At 45.8% G+C, this 19796-nt stretch overlaps 1 pseudogene; it reads left to right on the top strand.

The window, feature by feature from the left end:
* LOC128070982 (testis-specific Y-encoded protein 1-like) overlaps positions 1-16178 on the top strand; it is a 35795-nt pseudogene extending 19617 nt beyond the window's left edge.
* The last annotated feature ends 3618 nt before the right edge of the window (positions 16179-19796 follow it).

Below are 19796 nucleotides of genomic sequence, written 5' to 3'. Positions count from 1 at the left end.
AAGTCTTCAGAGGTGGCCAAGCCAGACAAAAGCTTGACTACTACCTCAGGAGAGATCCTAGGCCAAGAGATAACAAGTGTGAAGTTCTTTCAATCTATTCAATTTTGAGATCGTATGTACAACACAAACATTTCAAGTTATAATACCATTCACATCATACTTACACACAGAAGAGTTCTCCTATAAATATAGCAAAAATTAAAAAAACAGACACACAGACACACAGACACAGACACACACACACACACACACACACACACACACACACACCAATCCAAAGCACCGAAACACAGGAGTTGCCTGGCAGTCCAGTGGTTTGGTTAGGACTCAGTCCTCTCACTGCCAGGATCCTGTGTTCGATCCCTGGTTGGGGAACGAATATCCTATGAAGCCACATGTTGTGACCAAAACAAAACATGCTGTGAAGTTCAAAGCTGTACCAGCAAGATAAGTATACAACACAGCTGTAGGCACAAGTTGCTGGGCATAGGGCTTCCTATGATCTTGTTTACTCGCATGAAATGAACTCAGATGGTGCCTCACCCCCATCCAGTGGAGTTCACTTACTTGATGAAAAAAAGCCCTTAAGGATACAGAAATGAGCAAGTAATCTCACGTGAACATGTTAAATCACAGGACATTGTCTCTGAATGAACCACTTGATTCATTTATTCATTTGGCCATGCTGTTTGGCTTGTGGGGTCCCAGTTCCCTGACCAGAGATTGAATCCAGACCACTGCAGTGAAAGCCCAGAATCCTAATCACCAGGCCACCAGGGAACCCCCACACCTGCACTGCTTTGCTTTCCTAGCTAAAACCTTAGGATATGTGCATTGCCCCATTTTAGCCTCACCAAGTGGTAGGAGTCAGCTCTACACAGCTTAAGACCCATGGTGCTCTTACTTTTTTTCTTTCAAGAAGGCAGGAGAAAGCAAGTCACCCTGCCTGTTTTTAAGCTTGCCACTCAGAAAGCTGCAAACCTGAAACCATGACTGCCCTGAAGTCAGCACCCGCAATCAGGGTCAGGTAATCCCCAATCAGGAATACTCTCTCTCAACACCAACGTGTCAGCCAATGAATGAAAGGAGAAAAACGGAAAGTAAGAAAGCCACAACTTTGTCCCTTATTGTAAAGATGTCTGTCACCTTACCTCAGGGGCCCACTGAAATCCTGAGCGCTTCAGACCTACCAGGCAGCAAACGGTCACATCCTGGGGACAAGCAGAAGAAAAGCTCAGGGTGAGTCACCTGTTCCGGGAACATTCTATCCCCCCAGGCCCTACCTGGTCCTACCCTACGGATGCTGACCAGGTGTCTCACACTCAACCAGACCAAGTGATTGAACTCCTTAGCCCTGAGCTTCTTCCTCCCACCTCCCTTCTCTCAGTAACAAACAAACAAATACCTCATCTGCCAACTTCCCGAACCAAAGGCCTGAATCTCGGGGCCCCCAAGGACGGGGCAGCCCTGGAGTCCGAGGAGAGGCAAGAGGAAACAGGAAAACGACCAAAGCACCAGGGCAGTGAAGAGGCCACTAGATCGATTTTTTTTCTTCTTCTTTTTTTGCTGCGCCCACCTGACTGTGCCTGGGTGCAGAACCGGCTTGGGCCGTGAAGATTTGTGCATGTGTGTTTAAATACATTAGGTTCCACAGGAGAGCTGGGCGTGGTGCCGGGGGCCAGGGGCCCAAGAGGCCCTTTCCGCGAGCTGGCTTGTCCCACCCCTGGGCAGGAAAGCTGCTGGAGAGCAGAGCCCGCCCAGACTAGAGAGGGGAGAGGGTGAAAGGAGCCTGAGGCCTGTGGGTCCTGCCGCACGCTCCCTCCTGAGGGCCCGCGGGCCCTCACCAGCCGCCCCGCCGAGCAAGGCCTTGTGCGAGTGGGGACCCGAGAAACCCTCCCTTTAGCCGCCAGGCACCGCTTGGGCTGAACCACGCTCCAGTCCTTACCGGTCCCCGTTGATGGAGGAGACAGAACTGCCTGCGGCTCACCTGCCCTAGGCAGTTCCCAGATTGAGCCTGAGGAGGCGAGCCTGAGGCGATGAGGCCTCCTCAGGTCTGGGGCGCCGCCTCCCCCTACAGGCGTGCGGGCTGCCCCCGATGATTGGCTGCCAGGTGTCGGCGCCTACAATCTGATTGGCCGCGACGCCCAGTTGGGCGCATGCGCGGGCGATGAACCCTCCCCCCGCCCCTTCACCCCGTAAAAGCACCCGCTGGAGGCGTGGTCAGACTGAATGTGAATCTCAAGGGTCTTGGGTCAAGATTGCTCAGCTCACCAAACGCGAAGAAAGAAAAAACAGATGGCACAGTCGCCAGGGCACAGGGCTGAGAACGGCCTCCGAGTCTACCAGGGGAGTCCAGTGATGGTGTCCAGCACTCACAGCCCAGATCTTGACGCCCCTCCTCTTGGAATTACATTTCAATCAAGGCAGGGCAGCCTGCCCCTGTTTTTGCACTGTCTATTGTGAGCTGAGAATGAGCTTTACTTCTTCTTCTTCTTTTTTTTTTAATTTTAGAGCTTTACACTTTTAATGGCTGAGGAAAACCGAAAGAATTTTATTATCTCACGTGGAAATTGTGTGAAACTCAGTTTTCGGAGTTCTTAAAGTTGGAACAGGGACTTGCCAGCTTCTTTGGTTATTCTCTATGCCTGAAAACTTAATTAATCGTCAATGATCATATTCGCAAAGCCTAAATTATTTCTTTTTTGGCCCTTTACAGAGTGTTTTTTAAATGCCCTGTTCAGCTGGAAGTCTCCTAGTAGTCATATGGGAGAATAAAGTTTTGGTTTTGTGACAATATTTTCTTGTCTATTATATTCATTTTTCATTCTTTACTAATTTCATTCCTTCATATCGCTAAAAGTTTCCTTTAATGGAAGCAATGAAATAACATCAAATAAAATACCTCTGTTGGTAGTTTTCACAGGTAACATGTTAGAACGTATATGCTCAACTAAAAATATGTTGTGTATATACAGTAAATACCACTTTAAGTAGCTTCAGAACTTGTATCTGGTTTCAAGTTACTAGGAAGGTTTGTTAAACATCCAATATTCTAACCTCCAGCTGTTCTCAACTTCAAAAAGATAAAACTTTTTCAATAATTTGTTACCTCAAGTTTCAACTCCGTTTGAGCCACATATATGAACACGCTTTCTAGGTCACATGATTTAATCTGACATATTGCCGATAAGTGAAAATTTTGGAATACCTTACGCAAAAGAGAGATGTTGTTTTCTTCTTCCAGAAAGACAGGTAGTGAAGCCGATCTTTGAACGGTTTGTCGGTTTTTATTAAATCCATAAAGATTAAGCTGTCGAATTAAACTTTTCGTGCTCTTGGTTTCAAATATTCTGAAAGGCTCCTTTCTTTCCAAGACTTCTTTCCTAAAGAGTTCTTCACTGATCACTCTACATGTGCCTGTCTCATCCCACCAAATAGACTCAAACTGATCACTTTCAACTATATTCCAAAGCTTTTGTGGAAATGTGAGTGAAAGAAAATCATTCACATCATCTGTTTCAGAGACAGAATATGTGTAGTGTGGCCTTTTGATCACAAGATCCTCAGACAAAGCCTGAAAAGCACATTCTTCACTCATAGATCTCAAAACTGAGTCCCCAGGTGTATAATCATACCAATAAGATCTAATGGAGGTTTCTGAACCAGTGGATTCATCTTTAGGAGGTCCATCTTGAATTTCTGAAGAAATATGTGCCATCTCAGGGAAAGCTTTCTTCAGATAATTTTCTCATTTGTCTGCTTTTACACAATGCAACTTCAAATGATGTTTGGCTGGCCTACAGAGAGAAACTCTCTGGACAAGCACAGAGGTCCTCCCAGTCAAACAGCTGTGACATCACAAAATCACTGGTCTCCTAGCAATCGAAGGTTAGTTGTGACATGACAAAGTCACTGGTCTCCTAGCAATTGAAGGGTAATGTTCAACCAAGTGTTTACTTCAGCATCAACTTCAAATACAGACTGCTGACAGAAATAGTAACCAAAACCATGAAGCATGCAAAATCTCATTACTCAAGTTGTTGGCTTTTTTTTGGTTCCTGTGTTTGGGATGGCCTTTCTCTTTCTGGCAGTTTGTGGTTCCTCTTTATTGTGGAGGTTCCTCCCTGTGGCTGGGGTTGGACGAGTGGCTTGTCAGGTTTCCTGGTTAGGGAAGCTTGTGTCAGTGTTCCGGTGGGTGCAGCTGCATCTCTTCTCTCTGGAGGGCAATGAAGTGTCCAGTAGTGAGGTTTGAGATGTCTATGGGTTTGCAGTTTGGGCAACCTGTATATTGAAGCTCCGGGCTCTGTTCCTGTGTTGCTGGAGAATGTGCATGGTATGTCTTCCTCTGGAACTTGTTGGCTCTTGGTGGTGCTTGGTTTCAATGTAGGTATGGAGCTTTTTGGATGATTTCTTTTTTTTTAAAAGAAATTTATTTATTTTAATTGGAGGTTAGTTACTTTACATGATTGTATTGATTTTGCCATACATCAACATATGTCCGCCACAGGTATACACATGTTCCCTTTCCTGAACCCCTTCCCTTCTCCCAACCCGTACCATCCCTCTGGGTCATCCCAATACACCAGCCCCAAGCATCCAGTATCATGCCCTGAACCTGGGCTGGCGACTCATTTCATATATGATATTATACATGTTTCAATGCCATTCTCCCAAAACATCCCACCCTCTCACTCTCCCACAGAGTCCAAAAGACTGTTCTATACATCTGTGTCTCTTTTGCTATCTCGCATACAGGGTTATCGAAAACTCACATCAATAAATCTACTTTATTTCTGAAATAAAAGTGATGTATCATCCTTCTATACACACATTCTTAATATTCAGTCCTGTTACCCTAGCAGACTTGGTCTACTTGCTTCTGTACAAAAAAATTTCTGAATTGACTGTGGGTTTCAGTAGGGGCAGCGGGGGGGTGGGGGTGGGAAAGTGCTTATTGTAGGACCAAGCAAGGTGTCTTAGCAGCTGGTGCTTCAAAGACGCAAATCCCCAAACACTGTCAGGGGAAATATTTTAATGGCTGAGTGAGGGTGGAACATGGGGTCTGTGATCAATATTGGGACATTCTACTAGTGGCCTTAGATATTGGGAGTCCACATCATTGACCGTCTAGTTCCAACTATGCACTTAAATTTCAGCCTGGTTTGGGCTTTAGCATCTCTAAAATTGTTCACAGGAGATTGCTCAGAATGTCATCGATGGTCCTTGCTGCTGCTGCTAATTCGCTTCAGTCGTGTCCGACTCTGTGCGACCCCAAAGATGGCAGCCCACCAGGCTCCCCCATCCCTGGGATTCTCCAGGCAGAACACTGGAGTGGGTTGCCATTTCCTTCTCCATGCTGGCCCTTGAGGAGCGACTAAAGACCCTTGAGGTTGACTAGTGGCTAAATCATTATTATTGTCTATCGCTTGATTACTTTCCTTAGTTTCTGTCTTTTCTAGCTTCTCCGATTAAAATTACTGTTGAACATGAGGACGTCTACAGTCTCCTACCTCTCTCTCTCTCGATGTCCATGCTTTTCAGTCTTAAGAAGGGACTGCTTAGTACAATAAAGGAAAACAAGTCTCGGACTTAGAGCTCGATCATAAATATGACACAAAATCTCAGTGCAGGTTCAGTTTCTTTTTCAGGTTTCCCAGCTCTTGGAGTGAGTGAGTCAGCAACAACTTTGGCTCTTTCCTGTTGAGATGGAGCATGGAGTTGGAAATAATTCTAAAATCTAAGCTTGCTATCAATAGTTTATGATATGAAAACATCTATTTTATATATTATTTATATATATTTCTGTATCAGTATTTTGTCATGAAACTGGACAAACATTTGAAAATGGGTATATATTTATGAAACGGAGAGAGGTGAGTGATATAAAAGAGTCCTCGTATTTTACATGCGGCCAAGAAAACATATTTGGAAGTATTTCAACTTACATAATATTCAACAATCGAGTAGAATTTGAATCATTCTACATTTGGGTTTTATTTTTTTCCCATTTCTATTACACCTAACATGAATTAAAAGCCATTGCACTTTTTTTCATACACACACTCATGCATAGACAGGTGTATGTATGTATAGATGTCAAAATATAATTTTAGGCAACTTTATGTAGGTGACCACACTCACTGCTAGCTCCCAAGATCGTAATAAACTGTTTGGGAAGCCCTACGTTACTTAGTATCTTTCTGGCTGAAACATTCGTATCTTGTTGCTGAAAAGCTCTCCTTTCATCTAGCTCATTTTCCACTCTTCTTTCTGTAATAAGAGTTAGGGCTCATACTTATGAGGGCACCTTGAACCCAGAAAATTGCAACTCAAGCTTACTTAGTGATATTGTTCAAAAAATGCTGTTGTTTTCCTCACGTTGGACACAATTTTATTTGATTTATTTCTAATATAAATTTGTTTATTTTAAGAGTAGTCTAATTGCTTTACAATATTGTATTGGTTTTGCCATACATTAACGTGGATCTGCCACAGGTATACACGTGTCCCCTATCCTGAAAACCCCTGCTACCTCCCTCCTCAAACCATTCCTCATGGTTATCCCAGTGCACCAGCCCCGAGGATCCTGTATCACGCATCAAACTGGTCTGGCGATTCGTTTGACAAACAATATTATACATGTTTCAATGCCATTATCCCAAATCGTCCCACCCTCGCCCTCTCTCACAGAGTCCAAAAGACTGTTCTATACATCTGTGTCTATTTTGCTATCTCACGTACAGGTTTATCATGACCATCCTTCTAAATTCCACATATATGTGCTAGTTTACTCTATTGGTATTTTTCTTTCTGGCTAACTTCACTCTGTATAATAGGCTTCAGTTTCATCCACCTCACTAGAACTGATTGAAATGTATTCTTTTTAGTGGCTGAGTAATACTCCATTGTGTATATGTACCACAGCTTTCTTATCCATTAGTCTGCTGATGGACATCTAGGTTGCATCCATGCCCTGGCTATTAGAAATAGTGCTGTGATGAACACTGGGGTACACGTGTCTCTTTCAATTCTGGTTTCCTTGGTGTGTATGGCCAGCAGTGGGATTGCTGGGTCGTATGACAGTTCTATTTACAGTTTGTTTTTTTGTTTGTTTGTTTAAGGAATCTCCACAGTGTTCTCCATAGTGGCTGTACTAGTTTGCAATTCCACTAACAGTGTAAGAGCGTTCCCTTTTCTCCACACCCTCCCCAGCATTTATTGCTTGCAGACTTTTGGATAGCAGTCATTCTGACTGGCGTGAAATGGTACCTCATTATCGTTTTGATTAGCATTTTTCTGATACTGAGTGATGTTGAGAATCTTTTCATGTGTTTGTTAGCCATCTGTATGTCGTCTTTGGAGAAATGTTTGTTTACTCCTGTCGCCTATTCTATCATGGGGTCATTTATTTTCCTGGAATTGAGGTTCAGGAGTTGTTTGTATATTTTTGAGATAAATTCTTTGTCAGTTGCTTCAGTTCAGTTCAGTTCAGCTCAGTTCAGTCGTGTGTGACTTTTTTGAAACCCCACAAATTGCAGCACACCAGGACTCCCTGTCCATCACCAACTCCCGGAGCTCACGCAAACTCACGTCCATCGAGTCAGTGATGCCATCCAGCCATCTCATCCTCTGTCGTCCCCTTCTCCTGCCTCCAATCCCTCCAAGCTTCAGAGTTTCCCAGTGAGTCAACTCTTCATATGAGGTGACCAAAGTACTGGAGTTTCAGCTTTAGCCTCATTTCTTCCACAGAACACCCAGGAATGATCTTCTTTAGAATGGACTGGCTGGACCTCCTTGCAGTCCAAGGGACTCTCAAGAGTCCTTTCCAACACTACAGTTCAAAAGCATCAATTCTGCAGTGCTCAGCTTTCTTCATAGTGCAACTCTCATATCCTAACAAGACTATTGGAAAAACCATAGTCTTGACTAGATGGAACTTTGTTGGCACAATAACGTCTCTGCTTTTGAATATGCGATCTAGGATGGTCATAACTTTCCTGTCATAGGGCAAGCGTCTTTTACAATTTCATGGCTGCAGTCACCACCTGCAGTGATTTTGGAGCCCCCCAAAATAAAAGCTGACACTGTTTCCACTGTTTCCCCATCTATTTCCCATGAAGCCATGCGACCAGATGCCATGATCTTAGTTTTCTGAATTTTGAGCTTTCAGCCAACATTCTCACTCTCCTCTTTCAGTTTCATCAAGAAGTTTTTAGTTCCTCTTCACTTTCTGCCATAAGGGTGGTGTCATCTGCATATCTGAGGTGACTGATATTTCTCCTGGCAGTCTTTGTTCCAGCGTGTGCTTCTTCCAGCCCAGTACTTCTCGTGATATACTCTGCATATAAATTAAACAAGCAGAGTGACCATATATAGCCTTGACGGACTCGTTTTCCTATTTGGAACCAGTCTGTGGTTCCATGTCCTGTTCGAACGGCTGCTTCCTGACCTGCATATAGGTTTCTCAAGAGGCAGGTCAGGTGGTCTGGTATCCCCATCTCTTTCAGAATTTTCCACAGTTTATTGTGATCCACACAGTCAAAGACTTTGGCCTAGTCAATAAGGCAGAAATAGATGTTATTCTGGAACTCTCTTGCTTTGTCAATGATCCCGCTAATGTTGGCATTTTGATCTCTGGTGCCTCGGCCTTTTGTAAAACCAGCTCGAACATCTGGAAGTTCATGGTTCATGTATTACTGAAGCCTGGCTTGGGGAATTTTGAGCAGTACTTTACTAGCGTGAGATGGATGCAACGGCGCCGTGATTTGAGCATTCTTTGGCTCTGCCTTTCTTTGGGACTGGAATGAAAACTGACCTTTTCCAGCCCTTTAGCCACTGCTGAGTTTTCCAAATTTGCTGCCATATCGAGTGAAGCACTTTCACAGCATCACTAGAAGGGGGTAAATCCCTCAACGGACATTTCTTTAAAGAAGACATACAGATGGCTAACAAACACATGAAATATGCTGAAAATCATTCATTATGAGAGAAACAAAAATTGAAATTTAATGTGTAGTCATATCACACTGTTCAGAGTGGCCATCACCAGAAATTCTACAAGCACGACATGCTGGGGAGGTTGTGGAGAAAAGCTAACCCTAATACCCTGCTAGTGGTGACACAAACTGGTACAACCTGTATGCAGAACAGTTTGGTGATTCCTTGAGAAACTTGGACTGGAACTGTCATATGACTGAACAACCCCCCTTCTTGGCATATACCCAGAGGGGATTACAATCAAGAGAGACACATGTGCCCCAATGTTTATTACAATTCTCTTTACGAAAGCTATGACAGGGACGTAATCTAGATGCACATCAGCAGATGAAAATATAAGGAAGTTGTGCTATATATTCAAATAGAATATTGCTTAGCTACAGAAAAACATATATTTGTGTCACTTTTAGTGAGGCAGTTCAACCTGCGGCCTATTATTCAGAGTAAAAAAAAAAAAGTTAGAAAGAAAGAGGCAAATATTGTTTATTAATGCGTATAAATGGGATTTAGGAAGACAGTAACAATGATTCTGCATGAAGGCTAGTAAAAAAGATCCACATATAAAGAACACACGCTGAGACCCAATGGGAGAGTTCAAGGGTGGGATGATTTGAGAAAATAGCATTGAAGGTACATTACCATATATAAAAGAGATGACCAGGGCAAGTTCAATGCACGAAAGATGCATGCAACTCTTGTGCTGTGGAAGAACCCAGAAGCATGGGGTAACAAGGGAGGTTTGAGTTGTGTTCAGGATAGGGGGACACATGTATCCATGTGGCTGATTCATGTTGATGTACATGTCAAAAACCATCACAGTAATACACAGTAATTCTATTCCAATTGAAATAAATCATTTTTTAAAAGAAATATGAAGAAATAAAAAAGAATGCATTCAGAAATAGCAGGGACATGCTCCAGAATACAACCTCAACAGTTGTTTCATATCTATTCAAGAAAGTGGGCTTAGGAGGGGCAGAACACGTGTGCTGGTATAAAAGCTGAAAGTCGAAGAAGATAAGCTTGAGACTGCCACTATGCAGTTGCAGCATGACCTCAGTATCATAGTCTAAATAGTGAAAGATGCATGCGGCAGAATGCAAGCTTAGTAGATCGGCATGACTACTGTGGAGCGTAGGCTCAGTAGGAGTTAAATGCATGCACTTGAGCATCCTTTCAGGAGTGACGGTACATGTGTTTCAGAGTGAAGATAAACAGGTGCAGCACAAGTGCTCTAAAATGGTGGACAAATACTTGTAAGAAGGAAGGTTCAGAGTGGAAGCTCAGTATCTGCTATAGACTTAGACTTAAGTTGATGACAGTAGGGAAGACCACTAGATGATTCAGGTTTGACCTAAATCAGATCCCTTATGATGGTACAGTGGACATGAGAAAATATTTAAGGGATTAGGTATAATAGAGTGTTTGAAGAACTGCATATGGAGGTTCATGAAATTGTACAGGAGGCAGTGATGAAGACCATCCCCAAGAAAATGAACGCAAAAAGGCAAAATGGTTGTCTGAGGAGGCCTTACAAATAATTGAGAAAAGAACAGAAGCAAAAGGCAAAGGAGCAAAGGGAAGATATACCCATGTGAATACGGTGTCCCGAAGAAGGGCAAAGAGCGACAAGAAAGCCTTCCTTGGGGATGAGTGCGAAAAATAGAGGAAAACAACAGAATGGGAAAGACTAGAGATCTCTTCAAGAAAATTAGAGATACCAAGGGAACATTGCATGCAAAGGTGGACACAATAAAGGACAGAGATTGTACGGACTGAACAGAAGCAGAAGATATTAAGAAGAGGTAGCAACAATCTATACAGCAAAGATTGAAGAACTATGCAGAAGAGATCTCCATGATCCAGATAATCATGATGATGTAATCACTCACCTAGAGCCAAACATCCTGGAATGTGAGGTCAAGTGGGCCGCAAGAAGCATCAAGAGAAACAAAGCTAATGGAGATAGAGAACTCCAGTTGAGTGATTTCAAATCCCAATAGATAGTGCTATGAAAGTGCTGAAGTCAACATGCAAGCAAATTTGGAAAACTCAGCAGTGGCTACAAGACTGGAAAAGATCAGCTGTTCCAGTATACGCATTTTAGAGCTTCTTCTCTGTAGTGGTGAAATGTGTTCCACACAGAGTTAGACAGGACTGAAGCAATCCTGTGCAAATAGTTAGTTGCCAGGTTTTTTTTTTGTTCAACCTGTAGCAGTTTTTTTCCAATGAGAGTTAACTGTGAAGGTGGAGCAGCTGCTTGGCTTTGAGGGACCCAGGTGGTGTCAAATGGGCAGGGTGCAGGGACACAGACTGACTACACCACAGGAGTTATGGCCCTGTCAGAGTCTTTTTTTTTTTTTTTTTTTTTGAGCTCTTCTTTCTGGTGAGAAGAAGGCCTCTTTGGCCAGTCTTCTCCCTAGTTCCACCTATTCAGCCATTCAGAAGGCTTCCTTGCCTGGGATCCTTTTCTGTCGTTCCATGTGTCAGCACATAGAGAGAATTTCCTGGCTGGGGTCCTACTGTGTAAATCAGTGCATTTGACACTTAAAGGAGCATCCTAAGTGGGATTCTACTCTAGTATGGTGCATCAGGCACTTAAAGGAGGACGCTGGGTGGTGTCCTGCTGTGCATTTCAGTGTGTTCAGCATTTGATGGGTCAGCCTCACTATTGTAGTAACTGGTGAGGCTAGCATGTGGGGAGAGAGAGGCTATGGTGATTGCTCCACCCCCTACATGTGACTCGGCGTTATTGCCTTGCTTTCATGGCTGCCAGGCTTTCCTCCACAGGCATACCCTACCACAGTGTCCTCCTTCACACCCCCTCTCTCCATCTCTCCCCAGTAAACAGCAGCCCTCCCCATGAATTGCCGCAAAGTCCTTAAACTGCAGCTCCCAGCCACGGGGCCTTTCAGGGGACAGATGCCCTTGTACAGGGTATGGACGGCTGCAGCAAGGACCCTCTGATTCTCATTGCACCTAGCTTTCCACAGATCAGCTGTTTCACTCTCAGCTTTAAATGTGTATTCTATGATTCAGACGATTGACCCAATGTGGGATTGGACCTCAGCTTCAGTGCCTTCACCCACTCAGGGCAGATCCAGTCCTACTAACCCTCCTGATTTCCCCCCAGTTCTTTCATCCTACTGAGTTTTGCGTGGTTCTATATATTCCTTTCCACTTGTCAGGTACTCCTGTCTGCTTTCAGCTGATGTTCTGATTACTCTTCTGTGCCTGAAGATGTATGCCTGATGTATCCATGGAGAGAAGTACTCCACATCCACCTACAGCTCCACCATCTTGTTCTCTCATCTCACGAGAGTTTTAGAGCACAGAATCCACAGTGGTAGTAGGTGTGCTATAACATGGGAGTTCAGATATACTCTTGAGGGCAAGCTCAGTGATTTTAGCACAGCTGATCTAAAGCGTGGATTTAGTGTTGGCCAGACATATGCTTCAAATGTTAAGAAAATTATGTATGGTGTGCCAATTCTAGAGCACAAGGTCAGTGTTTGTGTACCATTTCCTGTAGAATGCAAGTTCAGTTGTAGAAAGAGGTATGCTCCGCAAGGAGCTGAGCAGTTTTAGACATCTTGTGGTAGAGTACATGCTCAATAGTGGCAGGAACTGTGCTCTAGTGTGCATTCAGCAGTGGCTGGACGCATGTTGCCAGTGCCAATGGGATGGCTTCAGACAGCCTGCTCTAAAGTGCAAGCACACTAGTGGCAGAACGTGTGCTCCGGATTGCAAGCTAAGCTGTTTCAGTACTTCCAGGCTAGAGCTGAGATGCAGTGGTGATGCATGCAGGCTCCAAAGTGCCATCCTACTGTTTGTGTCACACCCGCTCGAGAGCACAGTCTTAGTAGTGGTGGGGAGAATCCGCAAAAGCACCATCTCAGGAGATGAAGCACGTGTTCTCTAAAGCCAAGATTCAGTATTTGAAGCATGCCTGCTCTAGATCATGGGTCTGTATGAAGAGGGGTATGCCTAAAGTGTGTTTCACTGTTGAGAGGCATGCTGAAGAGCTAAGTTCAGCAGATGCAGCATGCCTGCTCTACATGTGCTTCAGAGTGTTGTCTCAGGAGTTGCAGTGCCCTTGCTCAAGAGTGCAGACTGCTGAGGGACATGTTCTCTTGAAAGCTGGGTTTTTATTTTTGGTTGCATATCCAGAGATCAAATTCAGAAAATGTGATATACCTGCTCTGCCACACAAGCTCAGTAGTGGGAAGACAAGCCCTCAACAGTGCAAGCGCAAGGGTTGTGGCATATGTGTATTGTGATGCATGCTCAATTGAGGCAGGAAATATGAAGTACACACCAGGTCTGTAGTGGTGGCAACATCATCCATAGATATACAGGTACACTACTCACAGCTTGCACAGTCTAGAGTGCTGGGTGACTAGCAGCAAAATGGCTGGTATAAAATGTCACTGGGGTGATTGTTGCACGCACCTTCTCGAGCAATACCTCAAGGAAGTGACTTTATTCTTCAGAATTCAAGGTCACTAGTGGTCACACAGTTGATCTAGAATGACGGTTCACTCGTGGGTAGGATATGGGTTTTAGAAAGCAGCCTCCTGGAGTAGGTCCTCCAGAGTGCAACCTCAGTAGTTGGGACACCTGCTCTAGAGTGCAGGAAGAAGAGTGGGGAAAATATGCAACAGAGGGCAAGCCAAGTCATTGGCAATTTTCAGCTGCAGAGTGTAGGCTCACAGGTTTAAGCACACAGGCCATCGAGCAAGATTAGTAGTAGCGGAACTCATGCTCTATAACGCAGGCTCAGCAGTGATAAAGGAGTGTACCAGGGTGCAAAATCAGTAGCTGAAACATGAATATTTGGGGGCCTGGGCTTCCAAGTGGCAAGACACAGGCTTCCGAGTGTGAAATTAGCAATGGCCACACATATGCTCTAGACCACATGCCCACTAGCTGTGCCATGCCTGCTTAGTGTAAGGACTCAGAAGTGACACGTGTGCTGTAGTGCTAGGATTTATACTGCTGGGCTGCATGATTCAGTGTGCAGTCGTGTAGTTCAGGCATTCTTACTCTACAGCGCAGTCTCAGTGGGTCAGAACATTGGCTCTTGAAGGCACACGCAGTCATGATGGGAGGTATGCTTCTGAGTAAACCTCAGTAGTGCAAAACCCATGATGAAATGTGCTCACTCTGTAGTCATGAGATCTGTACCCCCAGCTGCACGTTCAGTTACTGTGGCATGTGTGCAACTAGAGCATGTTCTCACCAGAGCCCGGATGCCTGCACTTGAGCTCATGCTCAGTAGAGGCGTAGCATGTCCTCCAGTGTTTAAACTCACTCTGTCTACAGGAGTGCTGGCTCAGTTGTGTCCAGAAGCAAACTTCAGAGTGCAAGTTCAGTAACTGTTCAGGCACGCCTGAACTACAGTGCCGGTTGAGTAGTGGCCTGACTTACCTATAAAGCAACAAGCTAATGGTTGTGATATTTATGCTTCAGAGTGAAAGTTCAGCCGGTGATGAACTCTTGCTCTGGAAGGCAATTTCAGTAGTGCAGGGATGCAGAATCCAGAGTGTAATACACCAGAAGTGTATGTGTCCTTACAACAGGCATGTTTTAAGGACAGGCTCAGTAGTGGCAGGCCATATCCTAAAGAGCCCGGGTTTAGGAGTGATGGGATGTATGCTCTACTGTGCAGTCTCAGTGACAGCAATGCACTGGTTCTAAAGCTTGTTAACAGTCTCAATTGCGGCAGGAAAGGGTGATCCAGATTGGAAACTTAAGTAGTTCCGGCGAGCGTCCTCTAGATGGCGGCCTCAGTATTGACAAGCGCGTATTCCAGAGGGCAAGCTCAGTGCTTGTAGCATGTGTGGTTTGACATAAGAGAAGGGAATGGCAACCCACCCCAATATTCTTGCCTGGAGAATCCCGTGGACAGAGGGGCGTCGTGGGCTACCGTCCGTAGGTTCGCACGGAGTCGGATAAGACTAAAGCGACTTAGCATGCATGCACGCATTGGAGAAGGAAGTGGCAACGCACTCCAGTATTCTTGCTCCGAGAATCCCAGGGATAGGGGAGCCTGGTGGGCTGCTATCTATGCGGTCACACAGAGTCGGACACGACTGAAGTGACTTAGCAGCAGCAGCAGCAGCAGCGGTTTCAACTCAGGGGTCAGTGATTGTGAAAAGCTTCTTGCATTTTCAGTCGTTACCGCATGCCAGGTCCGGAGCGCAGACGCACTTGGTTGTGATACTTAAGCTCTAGAGTTGTAATGTATGCTGCAGAGCGCAAACTAACTAGTGCACCTGTCCTAATTCAATTCTTAGTAAAAGCAGAATGCAAACTCGTGATTTTAACCTCAGTAGGCCCAGCATGTGGCCTGCATGGCTCCTTGACCTCAAGCAGATTATGAACCACGCTCACGTTTCTGTCATGATCAGCAACCAAGATAAAGACTTTCTTAACTACAAGACTGACGTGAAGGTCAGTGAGGGAGAATGAGGGCATGCGTGTACGGGACTTGGTGGGGAGTTGGGGGGATCATGTTATCTATGTTCATGTGATGTGAGAATGTGCAGAGGTTTTGTGGAAACTGTTAATGCCTGCCTGGGAGGCAAGCTGAGGCACCTAGAAGCTTGTACCTTTACCCTCATCCCTGTCCTAGAAGGTGCAGGTGCAGAGCCATCCAAGGTCCAACGGCAAGGTGATCATTTCCTTTGGGGACAACGCCTACTTCTGGAACATGGTGATCATTAAGGAGTATTACCTTGACATCACTGGTAAGACATGGCTTCATGGAGGTGTAGGTGTGTTAGGGGATGGATGATCCACCTGCGGAATCCACCCCTGTGTTCCCTGTCTTTCTGCAGGGTATAGGGCGCGTTATTCCACGCCACTCCACTGGTTCTTGGACTTTGAATGAGGAGCACCCAGCTGCAGGCTGTATATCAGGAGTCTTAAATTTCTCAACTGGTTGTCAGGCCACAACTGCCCAGGATCGAACAGGATTGCTGAGGTGGAGTTGCTTTGGGCCTGCATACAGTTGATGACTGATGTTGGAGTTCTTGGATGCTCACGAGAGTGTTTGGGCCTGGTCAGCCCTGGGCTGACCTTGCTTGTGTTGCCAGCAGATCATTGGTCAAGACATGTGGGACAATCCTGTGACGTATTACCCGAGGAAGGAAAGTTCTGCTCCGAGCGGTAACTGACAGAGACACATGCGGGGAGGGTGTCTGGAGGCGGGCCCTGAAGGGACAGCCGTGTCGTGGCCAGGACACTGTCCTTTTCCAAATGGGGATGCTCAGGCTCATGCAAGCTGGCTGCAGAGCCAGGCTTTGGGTCCTGCATGTAGCACATGACCTGCTGAGACTGGGGGCTTTGGAACTCGGTGTGTCCAAGTGAAGCAAGTCTTCCTCAGTGCGGGAGTCCAGGTGATACTACTAGAAACAGGATGAATTAAGTATCTTTGTCAGAATCTTCTTTCCGTGTGTCAAGCCATCCCCCAGCCTCCTGTTAGTCAATGAGTTTAAGAATGCCTGTGCCTTACACTCCCACCCCTTACCCTGGGAAAGCCTATCATTGAAAGGGCGTCCTGTCCGGTGTCCCAGGGCACCTGTGTGCTGACCTTGGGATCTTCTGTGAATTTACACATCCACCAATCGGCGTCTCTCCACAGCCACACATGCTGCGCTGGAAGCTGCTTCAGGCTGCCTTCGGAAAATACGGAAGTGCTCAGGGAGGAGGTGGACAGGGAGCTCCAAGGGCAGGACGTGGTGCCTACTGACGCCATCTCCAACAGTGCTGGACATGGTGCCTTCAGCTCCTGAAACACCTGTGTTCCCTGTACACGTTTGTGTCTCTGTATCAAGCCTGTAATTGTATACACGTGTATGCTTGTGTTGCCTGTGTTTATGTGTGTATGTGTGTGTGTGTGTGTGTGTGTCTGGTCCAGGGAAAAAGCAGAGATGAAGGCAACAAGAGAGGAGATGCCAAGCAACCAGAAGAGGAGACACAAGGCATCACAAGTCTGAGGGTGGTTGCTCACTGTATCTCCGCAGTGACCCTGTCCAGGATGGGAATGAGGAAAGGATGGCCAGTAGTAACACAGGAACTTGGCTCCAGACATCTGGAATTAGAGGAAATACAGAAACACGCTCACCATTTCTCCCGTGTTGTAGTATGTGTTTGGACCAGGAAGAGCGGGTGCATGGTCTCTGGATTCACCCAGGGCAAATCAAGTGGTGTGGGGATTTCAAACCACCGCCTGTGGAGCCCACAGTCTGTGCGGACATGAGCCGGCATGCGGAAATGGTGGATGCGGATACAGAGGACCTGGGATGGTTGAGGAGGCTAAGGTCTTGCTGAGAAGGAAGAGACCTGAAGGAGAAAGAGACACAGATTGCCTGCTGCACTGGAGACTTGTTCCACACACATAAAAAGGAGACCCGGGAAAGTCCTGGACCAGGGCTGCCCAGGATCAGCCCATCAGCCAGCACGCTCTCTCCATGAGGGTGGCACACACTGGCACGATGCGACAGAAAATGCAAGACATGCTAATAAGGTAGGTTGTCCGTGCAAAACCACAGGCATCCTAAGAGAGACAAGGTGTGAGCGTGGCATGCCTCCAGGCACTTCCAGTCTCCTGGTAGTGCAGAAAGGCGAAGAAAGTGCAGGTGTTGGTGTACGCGTGTGTTCCTCTGCCGGGGTGTGCCTATGAGGGAGGGAACAGGGAGGAAGCAAGGATGGTGGGCTCATTGCATGTCCCAAGGGACCTCAGGAGAGCGGGAGACAGGGAAGCCCCTGGGGGCAGTTCAGGGCCTGCTGGTTTTCAGGGTCTAGGGAAAGTCCTGCCCAAGATACCCCATGGCTCATGCTGGAAGCCCTGACGTAAATTCCTTCTGTCATCTGGGCCTTGCCTGTGGCTTTTGGGGCCTGAGGGGCAAAGGTGTGTGTCTGCACCTGAGAGAGGATTCTAGCAGTCTTGCTGGAGCAGGCTGTCTGGTGTTTTCAGAGGGGATTTGCACCATCGGAAACTCAGAGGGAAGCTGCGTCCTGGCTGACCGTCTTCGATATCCCTGTGCCCAACCGAGGACTGGCTTCCTAGGCACATGGGCTCTGTAGGTAAGCAGGGATGCCTGACTGTAAGGAGTCCTACCTGGGCCTAATGAGACCAACTGAAAGAGAGTATTCACATTTAGCAAATCAGTGAGGGTGGGTGGAATCAAGCCCTCTTGTTGTTTTTGAGATAGAAAAACTGCTATCTGCCCAAGGGAGGCTTGATCTGTGGGCCCAGTAAGGGCAGGTTTCCCAGGTCATCATCTGTTGGGGGATTCCGTGGGTCAGGGTAGTCATAAACACAAGGGACTACGTGTGGAAATGCCACCTTATCTTTATGGCCTCAGGTTGCACGCCTTGTATCAGAAGTGGCCCTTTATCTATGTGCTCCTTCCTCCATACATGGTTATGTATTTATATTTTTAAAAGCTTTATAACTTTTTGTTATCAATATACATATGGAAAAATACATAAGTCAGGAGTGTACAGTTCCATGGATACTCACCAACTAAACACATCCACGTAATTAGCATCCAAATCAAGAAACAGAACATCACCGGCAACCCTGAAAACTCTCTTGTGTCTCTCCCAATCACCGCACTCCAAAGATAACTAGGATATCTGACTTTCAACGCATAGATTAGTTCGGTCTCTTTTGGACCTTTACATGAACGGAATCATACAGTATGCATCCCTGTGTCTAGCTTACATTACTTACCATTATACTTAATGAGACGTATCTATGTTTTCCCTGCAGCAATAGCTTGTTCGCTCTTGGCCTACAGTTCAAGATCTTTCTTAAAGCTACATCTTGGCAAACTCATCTTTAAGAAGTAGATTGGCGATGCCCAGCTGGAGTTCTTATCATGTTCAATTTTCAGGTGACTTTCCATGTTTCAGTGAAGACAGTTTCTGCCTCTTTTTTTGGAACACTATTTCACAAGTCCTGACGTAGAAAATGTTCCTGAGAGTCTGAATTTTCCTTCCCAAGGATCCTTTTTATATTATCTAAATACTCTCCCTGGGACCATTATATTTTTCCAATGATAGAAGACTATTATTGTTCCCTCTTAGTCATCTTTTTGGCAGTAGTGCCTTTCTCCTTGCTTTCGCAGAACAACGTCTAAATGTCTTTCTACCTTCTGCCATCATTTTGAAGTTTAGGGTCCAAACCCATCAGCGAAATTCCAAGGACCATGTCCAGCCAATGGACACACACTGGGTTGTAAACAATCTTCATCTAAGGGAAGAATTTGGTTTTCTCTTTTTAATTCTTATATTTTTTATTTATTTTACTTTACAATATTTGTATTGGTTTTGCCAAACATACACACGGATCCTCACAGCACTGGATCACACACAGGCCCATCACAGTCCCTGGGGGCCCTTGGAGGCTCGGACATCTCTTTGGCCTCTTCCTGCTAAAGGGAGATAGCACTTGGAAGCACAGGTAGACAGGTGCACATCGAAAGCTACACAGATAGAAAGAACAGGGGGCCTCACTCAGAATGTTGTGGGCCCTAAGGGGTGGTAGGCTAGCAAAAGGGACACGGATTTGACCAGGAATGACCTAGATAGGTGCACACCAAGAAGACAGTTCTCCAAGTCAGCTGAGCCCAGACGTCCTTGTTTTCTGGTGCCCTGAAGGACTGCACAGACAATGGATCAGAATAGACTGACTGGTACTGGGAAGCTGTCCAAGGTGATGGGAGAATGCAGAACGCAGGTGCCTGTCACTCAGCTGTCCAGGGCGAGCGTTTCCAACCTGCCCA

This window comes from Budorcas taxicolor, chromosome Y, assembly GCF_023091745.1.
Source record: "Budorcas taxicolor isolate Tak-1 chromosome Y, Takin1.1, whole genome shotgun sequence".
Lineage (NCBI taxonomy): Eukaryota > Metazoa > Chordata > Mammalia > Artiodactyla > Bovidae > Budorcas > Budorcas taxicolor.
This window is presented reverse-complemented; position numbering and strand designations above follow the sequence as displayed.